A 17,290-nucleotide genomic window follows, 5' to 3' on the forward strand; every position below is an offset into this window, starting at 1 on the left:
AGAATTGGGGTAGCTGGTGGTGGATATCTGAAACTATCAAACTACAACCCAGAACCCATGAATCTCGAAGACAGTTGTATAAAAATGTAGCTTATGAGGGGTGACAATGGGATTGGGAAAGCCATAAGGACCACACTCCACTTTGTCTAGTTTATGGATGGATGTGTAGAAAAATAGGGGAAGGAAACAAACAAACAAACAAACAGACAAAGGTACCCAGTGTTCTTTTTTACTTCAATTGCTCTTTTTCACTTTAATTATTATTCTTGTTATTTTTATGTGTGTGCTAATGAAGGTGTCAGGGATTGATTTAGGTGATGAATGTACAACTATGTAATGGTACTGTGAACAATCGAATGTACGATTTGTTTTGTATGACTGCGTGGTATGTGAATATATCTCAATAAAATGAAGATGAAAAAAAAGAAAAAAATCAACTATATAAAAAAAAATTTTTTTTTAAACCCATACAATAAAAAAAACATTTCAAACAAACCATAACAAGGGAGTCCAACATGTTCCTAGTCTACCCCAAGAAAATAACCTAATATAGCAACATTTCTGTGAACTTGCTCCTATCATACCCATCAGAAATTAACAAACCATAGTCAATTCCTGTGCATTCCCAGAACATTAAATTTACCCACAATAGTTTATCTGTTCTTATTGGGTTATCATTCCTCCTTCATTAATTGCTCCCTATCACTAGTTTCCCTACATTCTACATGATAAACCATTTATTTTAGGACTATGTTGTTTAACCTCCAGGTGTTTGTGAATTTTCTAAGTCTCTGATGGTTATTGACTTCTAATTGTATTCCATTGTGGTCAGAGAATGTGCTTTGAATAATTTCAGTTTTCTAAAATTTATTGAGACTTGTTTTATGTCCCAGCAAATGGTCTATTCTGGAGAAAGTTCCGTGTTCACTAGAGAAAAAGGTGTATCCTGGTGATTTGGGATGTGATGTTCTATATATGTCTGTTAAATCAAATTCATTTATCCAATTGTTTAGGTTTTCATTTTCCTTATTGGTCCCTGTCCCAGGTGCCACACAGACACCTAAAGCTCCAGGGACTGACCATGTCACACCCAAAGAGCTCAGAATCTCAAACTTTGGAAGCAACTATTACAACTCATGAATTGATGTGACATCTATAAGAGCTTACAATTTAGGAATCTTTACCAAAAGCCTTCCCCTAATAACTTACACTCTGAGAGTTGATTCTCAAAGTTGGCACATTATAGTTAGTCCATATTTGTGAGGAGTTATAATATTTGTCTTTTCGTTTCTGGCTTATTCACTCAATCTACTATCCTCAGGGTCCAGTCACCTAGTTGCATACTTCAAAACTTCATTCCTTCTTGCTGCTCCCTCATGCAAAAACATTCTGATATTTGTACATTTAATCACACACATTGGCCACTCTAGGTTTCACTAAGTTATACAGCCTCAGTCTTTATCTTCTATCTTTCCTTCTGGTGTTATACATATCCCTAAACTTCTTCTTTCAACTATGTTCACAGTCATATTTTTTCAGTGTATTTACAAAATATTGTGCTACCATCACATGGTATTGTGCTATCCATCTGTATCTATACAATCTATCCTTTCAAACATTCTATACTCCTTCAACATCAAATGCCCAATCTCTATCTTCTTTCTTTTCATTTATCTTGCTTGGTGTTCACTGAGCTTCTTGAAATTTGGGGATCTTTTGGCCATGATTTCTTCACACTTTTTTGCTGTTCCATTCTTATTCTCTTCTTCTCCAATTACATGTATGTTAGAATGTTTTATATTGTTTCATAAGTCCCTGGGTCTCTGTTCATAATTTTATTCAATGTTTTTCTCTCAAATCTTCTAATAGCTCAAATTAAATTTGGATAATTTCTACTGATCTTTTTTCCAATTCACTGTTGTTTTCTATCTTTTGCCATCCTCCATTCTGCTATTGAACTCATCCATTTACTTCTTTCTTTCAGCCATTACAGTTTTCAGATTTTCTGTTTGGTTTCTTTTTAATAGGTTGACTTCTCTCATAAAAATTCTCAGCTATTTATATTCATTAAGAATACAGTTTCTTTTAATTCATCCAACATATTTATAATAGTGATTTAATGTTTCTGGTTTCAAAACCATGCATCTGGAGCATCTTGAATTAGTTTCAGGCAATGTTTTTTCATTGTCTATGAGACTTTAGATTCCTTAAGATTATTCTTTTTGTTTTCTAGAGTCAGTTCATTTATTTATTGAGCACCTTCAGTTTCTATAGGCTAGGTTTCATGCTTTGTTATTGTAAATCTGTGTAAGTTCCTAGGTGTTTCCCAAGCTCATCTCACTTAGACTCTATTTCTAAACTTTCTCTCCCTTTTGGGGGTTGCTTGGTTATATGTATTGTTACAGCAAATATTTCATTTATATAGTTAAAAGAAAAATAAAATAATATATTTTTTTCACCAAGTCTCACATAGATGCCTCTAAATCACATTCAGTTTTCCCCAGTAAATATTTTCTGCATATGCAAGGACTTCTAAAAGATTGAAAAGTTTTCATCCAAGTATGTTGCTTGGAAAAGGTTCTTCTAAAAAAGATCCTGATGGAGAAGTAAGGCAGAGGATATGTAAGTCCAGATTTCTGTATCTCTTTCTCACAGAGTTGTGAGAAAATAAAAAAGCAGCCTTAATCTTTTGACAAATGGGATGGCTGTTTCTCCTTCTTGCCTGTCTGCCTGTTCTATGCTTATGGACCTTAAATAGTGTCCTTCAAGTTGTTCATGACCCCCTAGTAGGTTATAAGCTAATGTTACAGATCACAGCCAACATTTTTTTTGTTTATTTGTCTCTTTGTTTTGTGTAAATATTACTAGCATCTTTGTATATTAACTTTCATCTTTTTACTTTATTATATGAGAGAGGTTAATTATTATGTCTCATTACTTTTATTTTTATATTTAGCTATGTCTGTGTCTTCTTGGTTACAAAGTATAGTTTTAGTATGGATCATGGTCAAAATCTTTAAAATAAAAGCCCTGCCCTAAAGTAAAGCTTATTTGGTTCAAAAGCTGTACCCACATAGAGTCCATCATGTATTCCCATTTAGAGGAAAACCACATATCAAAAGCCTATGCCAATTATCTATCCTATTAAATCTAATCCTTTATCAATATAAAGAAACAACTAAGGCTTATCAGGCTTCGAAGTAATATAAAAGCCTGACAGACAAGAAACAAAATAATGAAACAGAACAACTGACTCTTGGAAATGTTGAGAGACTTCAATAAAGAGAAGACTCATTAGTTTCCTCAGAGATTGGCAAAGGTATTACCTTTATAAAACATGAATAAGCTGCTAGGAGAAATTGCTATGCAGTTGGTAGAATGTAAAATGGTGCAACCACCATTGAAAATAGTTTGGCAGTGCCCCAAAAAGTTAAATATAGAACTACCATAGGAACCTGAAATCCCACTTCTTGTACGTACCCAAGAGGACTGAAAGCAGGGACGTAGGCATATACTTGTACACCAGTGTTCATCGCAGCAGCATTTACAATATCCCAAAGGTGGAAGCTATCCAAAGGTCCATCACCAAATGAATAGATAAACGAAATGTGGTATGTACATGCAATGGAATATTATTCAGCCTTAAATCAAATGAAGTTCTGATACATACCACTACATGGATGATCCTTGAAGAAGACATTATGTTGATTGAAGTAAGTCAGACACAAAGGGACAGATATTGTATTGATTTCACTTACATGAAATAGCTGGAATATTCAAACTCATAAGGAAAGTAGAGTACAGTTTACCATGAGGGAGGGTCAGGAGGAATGGGACTTAATGTATAATGGGTATAGGGTTTCTTTTGGGGTGATGTGAAAGTTCTGCTAATGGATGGTGATGAGGATAGCACAACATTGTGAATGTGATTAATCCCACTGAATTATATGCCTGGAAGGGGTTGAAATGGGAAAGTTTATGTTGCATATATGTTTTCACAATTAACAATAAAAAGAAAGAGCAACTAAAGAAACAGTGACAGTTAAGTGCAATACATGATCCTGGGTGGGATCTAATAGTGGAGGAAAAATGGCTCAAAAGGACATTATTGGGACATATGAAAAAAAAGTGGAATATAGACTGTAAACTTTAAATCAATGTTAAATTTCTTGAATTTGGTAATTGTACTTAAAGTGGATACAATAAATGAACATTATTGTTCTTAGTAAATGTCTATGGAAGTATTATGTGTTGAAGGAGCATGATGTATACAACCTACTCTCAAATTTTCAAAAAATGGATGGATGGATGGCTGGCTGGCTGGATGGATGATGGATGAGTGGTTGGGTGGTTGGGTGGATAGATAGAATGATACATGAAATGTATCAAAATGTTAATATCACTGGATCTAGGTGTCTGGGGGAGATAGTGGGGAATTCTCTGTATGTGTTTTGTATTATTTTTGCAACTGTCTTGTGAAGATTAAAGAAAAAAATTGCTATGCAATTTTGAATCTTTAAGGTACCTAAAACACAACTTCTAAATATATAAAGTAGCAGCTTTAGAGATACAAGGAAAAATGTACAGTTCACCAATTATGATGGGAGATTTTAAAATCTCTTTCATAATCCAACATATAGGTAAACATAAATTTAGTATGGATATTGAGGATTTGAATAACATAATCTTCAGTATACATAAAAAATCCCCAGATACAGGCAATATTTCTCTGGGTAACTACTTTGGTAGAGAAAGTTAAATGTCTCTTCTTTATATGATAAAATTGGAATTCAAATTTGTGGGTCAGTGATGGATTATTTAATAAATCCATGGTGGGGAGAACTTTAGATCTGTCTTGCACCAGAGACAAACATAAATTCCATTTGATTTAAAGAACCAAATTATTAAATTATTAAAATAAACATATGAATTTATATTTTTATACTCTCAACTTGGGAAAGGCTGTCTTTAGCAAATTATAAAATATACGTTAAGTGAGAAGATTTCCAAATTAGCTGACAGAGAAATTTTTTATAATAAAGTTAGAAGAGAATGAACAAAACTGTGGAATTGTAACCTATAATATTCTTTGAAATTTGCTCCGTAACTCCTTGCTAAATTGCACTTGGAAAGTTATCACTTTTATGTTTATATGTTATATTCTACAATAAAAAAATATGATAAATTAAAAAACATTCAATGAAAAGACAAGGAACCCAGAACAGCCAAAACAATCTTGAAAAAAAAGTTAACAAACTTGGGGACTCACACTTTCCAATTTCGAAACTTAATACATAGGTATAGTAATAACAGTAGTATGGCACTGACATAAGGATAGACATACAAATCAGTGGAAAGGAATTGAGAATCCAGAAATTAGCCTATACAGTCCTTGTCAATTGATTTGTGACAAGGATGCCAAGGGGGGGAAAAAAAAGAATGAACAACTCAGCGAAATTGTTTACAACAAATATGACAAAGGATTGCTATTCACAATCTATAAAGAGCTAGTAAAAATCGATAAAAGAGCAGTGTCCCAGTCATAGAGGCAAACTAAATGAATAGGCAGTTCATAAAAGAAATACATGTCACTAAACATGAAAAGTTCAGCCAATGATATCTCCCCCCACTCCCTTTAAGTTAACAAGAATTTAAAATATAAAAATGTCTGTTTTTTATAGTGTGAGAAAAGGATATTCACATCGTACATGTATATTGGTATGGCCCTTTAGATGGACAACTTGGCAATATCCTTAAATTTAAAATATGCAAATACTTCAAGCCAGAAGGTCCATTCTAGGTATGTCTTACAGAAGTACTTACATGTGCCAGAAAAGCAGTGAAAGGGTATTCATTGCCTCAATATTTGTTAAAAAAAAAAAAAAAAAAATGAAAATACCATACATTTCCATCGAAGAGTAATGATTAAATAAATTACATTTCATGCATACTGGGGAATTCAGTGAAGCAGTTAGAAGGAACATACTAGGTCTGTGTTCAACTGACACAGAAGGTTTTTTAAGTAAGATTTTTAAGTAATATTTTTAAGTGGAAAAAACAAGTTGTAGAATAAAACGATAGAAATCGTTAGGAAAACAATCAAAACTAAATATTTGTATGTGGTGATATGTTGACAGTGACTCTAGGTAAAGGTATGGGGCCTTCATTGTGCTATTCAGATGAATTCTGAATATTTATATGTTTACCACATAGGTATGTGAATGCTTGCACCTGTATTTGGAAATATTAATTATGCTGCTAATAATGACTAAGTTACCTGGAGGAGATGGGTGAAGTTCTCATATCATTGAGATGGGCAGCAAGAATTTGGTCTTTTTCTCCTACAAACTTCTGTATTGTTTGGATTTTTGACAATAAAAACACATTTGTTAATAATTTGTTTAAATTTTTTAAATAATAATTATGAGTTTTTGTCCCTCAGCCTCTTAAGGGCAGTGATGCTGTGAATTACTTAGAGCTTAGAGGTAGGGAAGAGCCCAGATGAAGAAGTGACTTTAATAATAATGATGATGATACAATAATGATGATGATAGCTACTTTTTGTTAAGTGTGTGCTCTTTGCTGGGTGCCATTTTAAATATTTTAGGTGCATTTGTGTTTTTTTTGGTTGTTGTTTTAATTAAATTCAGTTTTATTGAAATATATTCACATACCATACAATCATCCATGGTGTACAATCAGCTGTTCACAGTACCATCATATAGTTACGCATTCATCACCCCAATCTATTTTTGAACATTTTCCTTACATCAGAAAGAATCAGAATAAGAATAAAAAATAAAAGTAAAAAAGAACATCCAAATCATCTCTCCCCATCCCACTGTATTTTTCATTTAGTTTTTGATCCCATATTTCTACTCATCCATCCATACACTAGATAAAGGGAGTGTGATCCACAAGGTTTCCACAATCACACTGTCACCCCTTATAATCTACATTGTTATACAATCGTTTCAGGAGTCCAGACTACTGGGTTAGAGTTTGATAGTTTCAGGTGTTTACTTCTAGCTATTCCAATACATTAAAACCTAAGAGGTGTTAGCTATATAGTGTGTAAGAATGTCCACCAGAGTGAACTCTCGACTCCATTTGAAATCTCTCAGCCACTAAAACGTTATTTTGTTAGGTGCATTTGTTTTTACTAAAATCACTTAAGGAAGGTCAATATGTTTCCATTTTAAAGATTTGAAAATGGTTTCATGGCGACCATACAGCTAAATAAATGGCAGTGCTGAGGTTTGAAATACAGGTCTGTTTTCTTCCAGAATCCCAATGTCTTAACCAAAATCTTGGAGCCTTAATAATGGGAATGGAGAAGAAATAGGAAAACTATTTCTAAAGACATAGCTCCCGAACTGGCTGAAATAGTCAAATCTGTGGTGTCTGTGACCGCTGGCCAGAGGGCTAGATCTTGGATTCAAACAGAAAAGGACATTATTTCTCCTGAGACCAAAATGAGGCTTAAGGAATAGTGTTGAATAGAAGGATCCAAGTAAGATGAGGTACCCAAAGGTCAATGGCTCCAGGGTTGATTCTGCAGGAGAGGGGTGTAAGAATTAAAAAGGGTGAGATTTAAGCATATTACTAAGTTGCATACTTTAAATCATTTAAGGAAATGCTGAAGCCTATAAAAATACATGCAAAGCAAAATTACTTTTGTGGGCATTGTGTAGAAGTAGTCATTGAAGATGATTTGGAAGCTGCAATAGATCAGAGAACCCAATTTGAATGAAGAATTTCTTCTGCTTTTGTACCTTTTCCATTGACATTGTTTCATTTCATTACCCTTTGCTTTTAGAACACATGACAGTAATTATGCTTTCCTTGAGCAGGTATTACAGTTTCCCATTAATGGCAGAGGATTATTGTCCTTATATGTGTGGGTTCTATTTTTGGACTCTGTATTCTCCATAGATCTATTTAGCTGTCTGTATTCCACTACCATGATAGTTCTGAGTACTCTAGCTTTATCACAGTTCTTGAAATCAGGTGGTGTTAATGCTCCTGTTTTCTGTTTCATTGAATTCTGTTTTGATCCCTATTATTTCCTTTTTTTCTGCTTACTTTAGATTTAATTTGCTCTTCCTTTTCTAGTTCCTTAAAGTAGAAACTAAGTTCACTGAGACTTTTCTTTTTTGTATTTCGAGGGTTTAGTGCTATAAATTAACCCTAAGTACTGCTTTAGTGACTCCCACAAATTCTGGGTTTATGTTTTCATTTTCATTTAGTTGAAAATACTTTCTAATTTCTCCTTTGATTTCTTCTTTGACCCATGGGTAATTTAGAAATGTGCTATTTAGTTTCAAATTATTGTGGATTTTCCAGAGATCTTCCTGTTTTTGATTTTTAATTTAATTCTCTTGTCTGAGAACATACTTTTTATGACTTCAGTCCTTTTAATTTATTGTAACTTGTTTTATGGCTCAGAATATATTCTATCCTGGTAAATGTTCCAGATGCAATTAAGAAGAATATGTATTCAGCTGTTGTTTTCTGGAGTGTTCTATAAAGGTCAACTAGGTTAAGTTGGTTGATAATGTTATTCAAATCTTCAGTATCCTTTAGTGTTTCTGTCTACTTGTTCCATTAATTATTGGGAGAGAGGTTTTGAAATCTTCTACTGTAGTAGAGGATTTGTCTGTTTCTTCTTGAATTTCTATCAGTTTTTGCTTCATGTCTTTTGAAGGTCTTTATTAGGGTCATAAATAAATATTTAGGATTTTTGCCCTCATACGGAATCGATCCACTGGTCATTATAAAATGCCTCTTTGTTCCTTTTAACATTCTTTGCTCTGAAATTTATATTGATATTAATATAACCATTCCAACTTTGTTTTTATTAGTGTTAGCATGGTACATCTGTTTTCATCCTTTTGCTTTTAACCTCTTTGAATCTTTTATATTGAAATCTTTTTCCTTTAGGCAGCATAATATTGGTGCCTAACCAACCTCTTGCTTTTTTTTTTTAATCCTATCTGAAAATCTCTGCTATTTAATGTGATTTTTAATATGGTTAGGCCAGAGTCTATTATCTTATATTTCTTTTCATCTCATTGTTCTCTTCCTGTTGTTGTTGTTTTTTTTTTTTTTCTTTTAGATTATTTGAGATTATTAAGTGTTTTTCTTGATGATCCTTTATTTCCTTTGTTGGCTTATTAGCTCTTACTCTTTATTTTATTATTTTAATGATTTCTTTTTTAGGTCTATACAATATGTATTTAACTTATGGTATCTTTAACCTATCACACTCTACCTTCAATAAATATTATAGTATATGCACTGTACAGTAATAAACTTCCATTTCTCCCCCTGACATTTGTGTTGTTATTGGCAAACATTTTACTTTTACATGTGCTATAAATATAAAAAAATTAATATTTTTATTTACACAGTCATTTATTTTTAAAAGGGACTTAAATAATAAAAAATCTTACACATTTTTCCACATAGTTACCACTAACAGTGCTCTTCATTTTTTGTGTGCAGATCCATATTGTCATCAGGTATCAACTTTGTCCATTATTTGTTCAAATTTTTTTCTATCCCTGTATTAGTTAGGGTTCTCTAGGGAAACAGAATCAATGAGAGGCGTCTCTGATTATCCAGTTGTAAAAGTGACTCACGCAACTTTGGGTATGCACGAGTCCAAATTCTGTAGAGCCGTCAACAAACTGTCAACTCCAAGGAAGATGTCCAATGAATTCCTCAGGAAACGAACCAGCAACTTCGACGAACTCCCCAGGAAATGAACTGGGATCTTCGACGAACGTGTTCGATGAACTCCTCAGGAAACGAACTGGGATCTTAGACGAACGTGTTTGATGAACTCCTCAGGAAACAAACTGGCAACTTCGACGAACTCCTCAGGAAATGCTTCACTGGGCAGCCGAAGAAGAAGTGAAGGTCCTCCATGTGTCTTGCTTATAAGTCTTCAACTGATTAATTGGATTAAATCCAGCCAATTGCGTTCTCTCATTGTGGAAGGCACGCCCTTTGGTGAGTCGTCAGTCACAGCTGCAGTCAATTGACTGATGAGCCAATAACCAGCCTGTTGGTTTATCAGCCAGCCTCAAACGTCCTCACAGCAATTGTTAGGCCAGTGTTTGCTTGACCAGACTGCTGGGTCACCTGGCCAAGTTGACACATGAACCTAACCATTACAATCCCTCTCCATCCAGTCTCCCTTCCTCTCAACTCCTATTACTCACATACTAGGCTGCTAGAAGTTATTCCAGAGCTTACTGATGCTGTTTTCATTTTGAGAGTTTCCTTTTTTCTTTCTGTTTCATTTTAGATAAATTTTACAGTGTGAATAATCTTTTCTTCTGCATTATCTATTCTGTTGTGAAGCCCATCCAGTGTATTTTGTATCTCAGACATTGTAATTTTTATCTCTAGAAGTTCAATTTTGGTCTTTTTATATCTTTCATATGTCTATTTAACTACTTTTTCAACATACGGAATATGGCTACAACATATCTCTTTCCCTGCTAATTCTAACATTTCTGTTAGTTCTGGGTCAGTTTCTATTGATTGTTTTCTTCATATGGGTTGTGTTCCCTAACTCTTTGCATGCCTGTTAATCTTTGATTGGATGCCTGACACTGAATTTTATTTGTTGGGTAGGGGTATTTTACATTCCTTTATGTCTTCTTGAGCTTTGTTCTGGGATGCAGTTAAGTTACTTATAAACAATTTGGTCATGGATCTTGCTTTTATGATTTATTAAGCAGGTTTGAAACAGTTCTCAGTGTAGGACTAATTATTCCTCACTGCTGAGGCAGGACTTTTCTGTGTACTCTACCCAGTTTCCAATGAAATGTGAATTTTTTCAGTCCAAATGGTGGGAATCGGCACTTTTCCCAGTCCTGTATGAGCAATGGGCCCTGTTTTCTCTAATCTTTTTAGTTGGCTCTTTCCTCACCCTTAAGTAGTTTACTCAACACACCAGACCTCTGTGCAACTCCCTCCTCTCTGGTATTCTGTTGTATGAGCTCTAGCTGTCTTTGTCTTCCAGGAGTCTTAACTCTGTCTCCTCATCTCAGAGAGTCCTCCATATTCTGCCTCCATCCCCCTTCCTACACTGCATCCTGTAAACTCACTCAAGGCAGAAAGTTGGAGCAATAGTAGGGCTCAGGATATTTGTTTCCTCTCTTTCCCACTTGTCCTTCATTGCCTGACATACAGTGTCTTGCAAACCATTGTTTCATATATTTTGTCTCACTTTTTAAGGTGTTTCAGTCTGCAGGGTAAATCTGGTCCCTGTTAGTACATCTTGGCCCAAAGTGAAAGTTACCTCTATATTAATTTTATATCTTTTTAACTGTTTTATGCTCTTATTGTTTTCAGTAGCTGATTAGTTGATCCTCATCAGTTTTCCTGGTTATACAATCATACCATTAGTAAATAATGATAGTTTTCCCTTCCAGTTTTTGTACCTTTAATTTCTTTCTCCTGTGTACTTGGTTTGGGTAATACCTCCAATATATAATATCAAAGATAATGGACCTTGTTATATTAATTAAGAATGGGTGTCAAATTTTGTCGTATTTTTGCATTATGAAGTTGATGTTTTTACTGATTAAATCTATTATTGTGATTAATGTGTGTAAAATACCTATTTTTTTCTTTCTGGAAGCTTTTAGGATCTTCTGTTTACTTTTCATATACAGAGGTTTCATGATTATGTGCAAAAAAAAATTTTTTTTAATTTAGTATTATGCTTTGTATATGGAAATTTAGTTCTGTCTGGGATTCTGGGCCTGCCTCTCTCTTTCTCTCTCTCTCTCAGTTGTATGACTTCTTTTCTAAAAATTTCTCCTTTGTATATTGATTCTGAAATTCCTAATGCCAAAGGTTAAAACTCCTGCAGTAATCTTTCTTATTTTTCTCTCCCATTTTTCATATCTATATTTCTTTTGTCCACCTGTTGGAACCTTATTTCAATTCCTTTATTATTGATTTTATTGCATCTTGTTCTGTGAATGTTCTCTGATATATAACCTCCTCTTCTAAATATTTATGATTCTTCCTTATTCTCCCGTGTTTGAAGTTTTCTTCTCTGTGCATTGCTTTTATGCTCAGAGTTCCTTTTTTGTTTGTTTTGGTCTTTTTTCCATATTTGGTGACATTCATATGTACCTGGTGCTTCCCATTCCTTATCTTTTCCGGGAATTTGTGGTATAAACTATTTTTCCGGCTTCCAAAGTCTTGTTAACATTTAAAATCTTTTGTTATCTCCTTTCCCATTTCTTTGTTGTTTGTATGTTTTATTGAAATTTTAGTGGGTTTTCAGGAGGTTGGAGGTAAACACATTTGTTTCATCTGCCATTCTTAACTGGAAGTCATTAATAAACTTTTCTGTTGTGCTTTTTATCTTGGAGTTTTATAATTGTAATTGGTGTGGAGTTTCAATTTTTCAAACTTTAATGTTAAGAACTATTCCAAATGTTAATTTTCCTCTTTGGAGTTTGCTTCTTGAAATCACCACATTTAAAGCCTCATTTGTAGGACTTGTCATGAAAGTGCTATACCAAAAATATTCAAAACTTGAGAGGTTACTTTAACTCATTCTGTAGCATTAATGTTATGATTATGCATGAGTTTCTTTTTCTGTTTATTGCTTGTATCAGAAAAAATTATTGATTTGCATATGGTCTTATATTTGCCTATCTAAGTAAACTTTTTTTCTTCCAACAGTATACAGTGAATTTGGTTGTTTTCTTTAGGCAAACAATTGTATTATCTTACACAAATGGAAGTTTGTTATACTGATGAAGACAGTCCAATGTTTTGTAGTAGTAATAAAAAATCTGAATATGACTTTTTGTTGAAATCAATATAGGTGACCTATTTAAATTAAGCTTCATTTTAAGGATGTTGTTTTGGATAGAGCATTTTACATATACATCATCAAAAGCTGTCCCTAAACTTAGGCACATATGTGTGATATCCTTGATTATACAATAATAAAATATTTGAGTTTCCCAAACTCTTAAATTGGCTTCTCTTCTGAAGGCTTATGCCCACTAAATTTTGGCTGAGTTTTTGAAAAATGTCTGTCTAAAATATAAAGCACATATCTGATGCTGCCCTGGCCTAGCTGGACATGGATTTTAGTCTCCTAACGTTTCTGTTATAGTTGTTTTACAAACTGGTTCTTCTTTGGTCAGAATACAGTTCATAATCACAGTTCTTTGTTATCACTTCTTTTCTATTTTCTTTAGAAAAGAAATCTATCAGCAAAACAAAATGGTCTTAGGATTGCCTAAACTTTATTAAGGAATTTAAGGGCACTTCAACATTTTTGTGCTCAACTTGGCATATTTTACTAAACCGGTACTCTTCCCCTAAGAAAATCATTAGAAATTCCTGAACAATTTTGTATAATACTATGTTTTTCTCAGCATTAGTTATTGAAAATATAAATACCAACAATGGAAAATTGGTTAAGTCATGGTACTTTATGTACATCCATATGATGATGTGGTAGTTTGGAGCTATTATGTTCCCCAGGAAAAGCCATGTTCTTTTGGTCCATTCCTGTGAGTGTAGACCTACTGTGGGTGAGACCTTTTGATTAGGTTATTTCATTCAGGATTTAACCCACCTTATTCAGGGTGGGTCTAATCCTTGAACTGGAGTCCTTTTTAAGAGATGAAGCTCAGACAGCTCAGAGAAGCCCAAGAGAAGCTGATAGATGAAATTAAGAGAAGTGCATAGAGAAAAGCCCCAGAGAAACTCAGAGAGGAACCACAGAAGCTCAGAGAGGAAGCCACTGGAACCAGATGCTGAAGCAACGAAACCTGGGAGCAAAGGACTAGAAGGCTTCACCATGTGCCTTCCCATGTGACAGAGGAGCCTATGGCTGGTCTTCAGAGAAGGTTTCATCCTGTTGATACCTTAATTTGGATGTTTTCATGGTCTTAGAACTGTAAATTTGTAAGTTAATAAATCCATTATGTAAAAGCCCAACCCATTTCTGGTGTATTGCATTTCAGCAGCTTTAGTAAATGGAAACAGCTGGTATCATATTTAATCATTAAAAATAATTTTATTAAAAACATTTTATTAAAATGCATTTATAGTAAGTGAAAAAACACAGCTCATAATTGTATATACAATACATCCTCCTTTTATATATAACACACATATATACTTTTACATCCAAGAGATAAATGTTTGTAAAGAAAAGTTACAGAATTTAGTTTATTTTCATTTTATTTTTTCAATTTTTTACTACCATGGATTTATATTAACAGAAAATAATAATATTCATAAAATGATTTATAAAGATAATTCAGCAGTGAAAGAGCACTCTTACTAGAGTTACAGAGACTTGGATTCCAGTCCTGCCTCTGTCACATACTAGCTGTACGATCTTAACATTTCATAGACTTGGTTTCTTAGTTTATAAAATGAATCTTATGAGATGTATTATATATAAAGTGTTTTACAAATACGAAGGATTACTAATATTTATATATTTTGTTTGCGGCTGGATAGCCTAATAGCAAATGATCTACTTTATATATTTGGACCATTAAACAAGCAGCTAAACAAATTTTTTATTTATAATACATTAATGCATGGAATCTAGCAAGCTCTAGCAATTTTAACCTTGGAACCTTGAAGTGTTATTTGCTTCCAGGTTTTGTCAAGCTCTTAAAAGAAACTGGAGAGGAACAAAAACAGAATAACATAATCCCCCTATTGGCTTTTACCAGATATGTTGTAAAAATTTTATATGGACATGATTGGTGTGAAATAATGGAGAAAACATGGAAGGAAGTAGTCAGAAACATAAATTGTTCCATATACCCTCATGTATGCATGAAAACAATACTGTTTTTTCAGTTCCTATGGTATGTTAGTTGATAATGTCATATGAAATAGATGTGTTTTCTGAGTGAAATGAAGAAAGGAGGACCGGGCAGTTATGATAGTCAATTCTAAATATTTTAGGTTTTTGCACCTGTGATAACTTTTTTTTCCTGTTTGCCAATAAAGACGTTGGGGAAAGTAAAATTCTGACTTTATCCTGTTTGTCTAATGCTTATCATTCTGCTTACTGTCTTTTAGTGACTACTCTGTTTCCAGCTGTCTAAACATTCTTTCACATTCCTGTCAGAAATATGACTGAACTCAGGTTCAAGAATTGTGTGTACTCCCTCATCATTTATTATTTCCTCAACACACTTGAATTTAAGATTTGAAATGAGTGAGCCAGCTAGCACTGTTATATTTCAAATCTAAATCCTCTGAAGAATACTTCTTGTTAAACAGTTGGATTGCCTCCTGATACCCCAAATTCTATTATTGCTTAAACTTATAAACAGATATGAAAAGTACAGTGAATCAGAATGTAGACATTTAACTGCAGATTAGAACCATTCCTTTTCATCCTTTGAAAAACGTTTTTTTTTGTAAATTCAATTGTGTAAGGTAAGTAGTTTATTTTCTGAATATTTGTAAATTAATATATTTCATTTGAGAATACAGTATTGAAGATTTTCTATAAGGCATGAGTCTAATGATATTTTTAAATATATATTTTATTATATACATAAATAATTCCTTTTTAAAATAATTCCTTTTTAAAGCTGTCATTTATGTGGGAAAGGGGGATCCCATGTGTAACCAGTGTCTAGTTCACTCCTTTGACAGCTTCTTTGTGAAAAATTTAGGAGAAAATGTCTGAGCAAGCCTACCATGAATTACCATAATTATCCTAGTTTTAATCACCTTTAATTTTAGTTTTGAAGAAATACTTACTGTACTGAAAAGTGTTCCTTGGAATTTCCCCAGATTTTCACTGTGAATTCTATTTTTAAATCGGAGAACTCCTATTATAATGTAAACTAAGGGAAATGAGGCCATTTAAGTAACTAAGAAGGTTTTATTACCTGAATTCTCAAATGTGTTTATGATTTTCCATTTGAATAGGAAATTTTATTATTGATTTTAAAAGAAAAGAGGATACATTTAATTTGTTAATTTGAAGTTTGCGCTATAAAATGTGACTCAATGAGCTATTAATTTATGGATGTGGATGGATGTCTTGGGAAATATTAAGGGTGACTTATCTAAATAACCTTCTTCAATATATTCACCTTCAGGGAATTGTTCAAATTAGTCACAGTAATGCTATGGACATTTTTGGTTATTCCGTTATATTTTTCTTATTCTGTATTCTGTGTATGGGCAAAGCATTTTTAGAAAAGTGAGCACATTAAGAGCTGCTTTTTCTAGTTTAAAACAGAAAACTGGCTGATTTCTCATTTAAGTAATTGTGGTAGGTTGACTTTTGTACCCCCGGAAAAGATATGTTCTTAATCTAATCCATTTCTGTGGGTGTGAAGATATTTATTCACCTTAATTTTTAGGTATGGTGTGGCCAGCTGAATCAGGATGGGTCTCAGTCCTATTATACGAGGGCTTATAGAGAAGGTCACTGGGACAAAGCCATAGGGAGGAGGGGAAGCTGCAAGTCAATGGAACTTGAAAAGAAAAGAGAGGACATTAAACCATGTGCATTGTCACTGACAGCCAGCTTCAGATCCTTCAGTCTTCCAGGAGAAAGCATCATCTTGCTGTGTCTCAATTTTGGATTTTTAGCCTCAAATCCATGAACCAATAAATTCATGTTGTTAAACCAACACATTGTATAGTATTTGTCTTTAGAGCCAAGAAGCTAAGACAGTAATAGACATATTTGCTTATAAAAAATTGCATTGTTACATATGAACTCTACTTTATGATAGATAACTTCTATTTGAGAAGTCAATATATATTTGAAAGAATTAGAAATAATATAAATAGATTTCGTTTAATTCTTATTGAAAATCTGAAGTTTCATTTAAGATTTTGTGAAAATACGCAGTCATCATCCTGTAGTGGGTAAAGTACCATTTACAAAGCTTAGTGATCAGCTCATACATAGATAGACCTTTATGAAAATGGAATTATTTTGTATTAATTCACAGGACCGAGTCACTTTATATCAGAAGGACAGTTTGTTGAACAAGTGGTAGTGGTAGAGCTGGTGATACAGGCTGTCTCGTTATATTATTTTATAGCCAACTTCAAACACCCCCTTCCTAATTATCAGATTCATTTTAGAGAATGATGTATCTAATTCAGCAAAGAAGTTTATTGAGAAAATATAAGAGGATTTTGAAAGATGCATCTTGAACTTCCTAATTTTACCAAGGATATACCCTTCTCCTACCCTAGTAGCTTAAGCCAAGGCTAGTTAAATGTAAAAACT

At 33.4% G+C, this 17,290-nt stretch overlaps 1 protein-coding gene across 2 annotated transcripts in view; it reads left to right on the forward strand.

Annotated features, from left to right (window-relative positions):
- The window catches only part of SBF2 (SET binding factor 2), a 696,898-nt gene that overhangs the window by 328,016 nt on the left and 351,592 nt on the right, over positions 1-17,290 (forward strand). The window lies entirely within an intron of this gene.

The sequence above is a fragment of the Choloepus didactylus genome, chromosome 6 (genome assembly GCF_015220235.1).
Source record: "Choloepus didactylus isolate mChoDid1 chromosome 6, mChoDid1.pri, whole genome shotgun sequence".
NCBI classification, from domain to species: domain Eukaryota; kingdom Metazoa; phylum Chordata; class Mammalia; order Pilosa; family Megalonychidae; genus Choloepus; species Choloepus didactylus.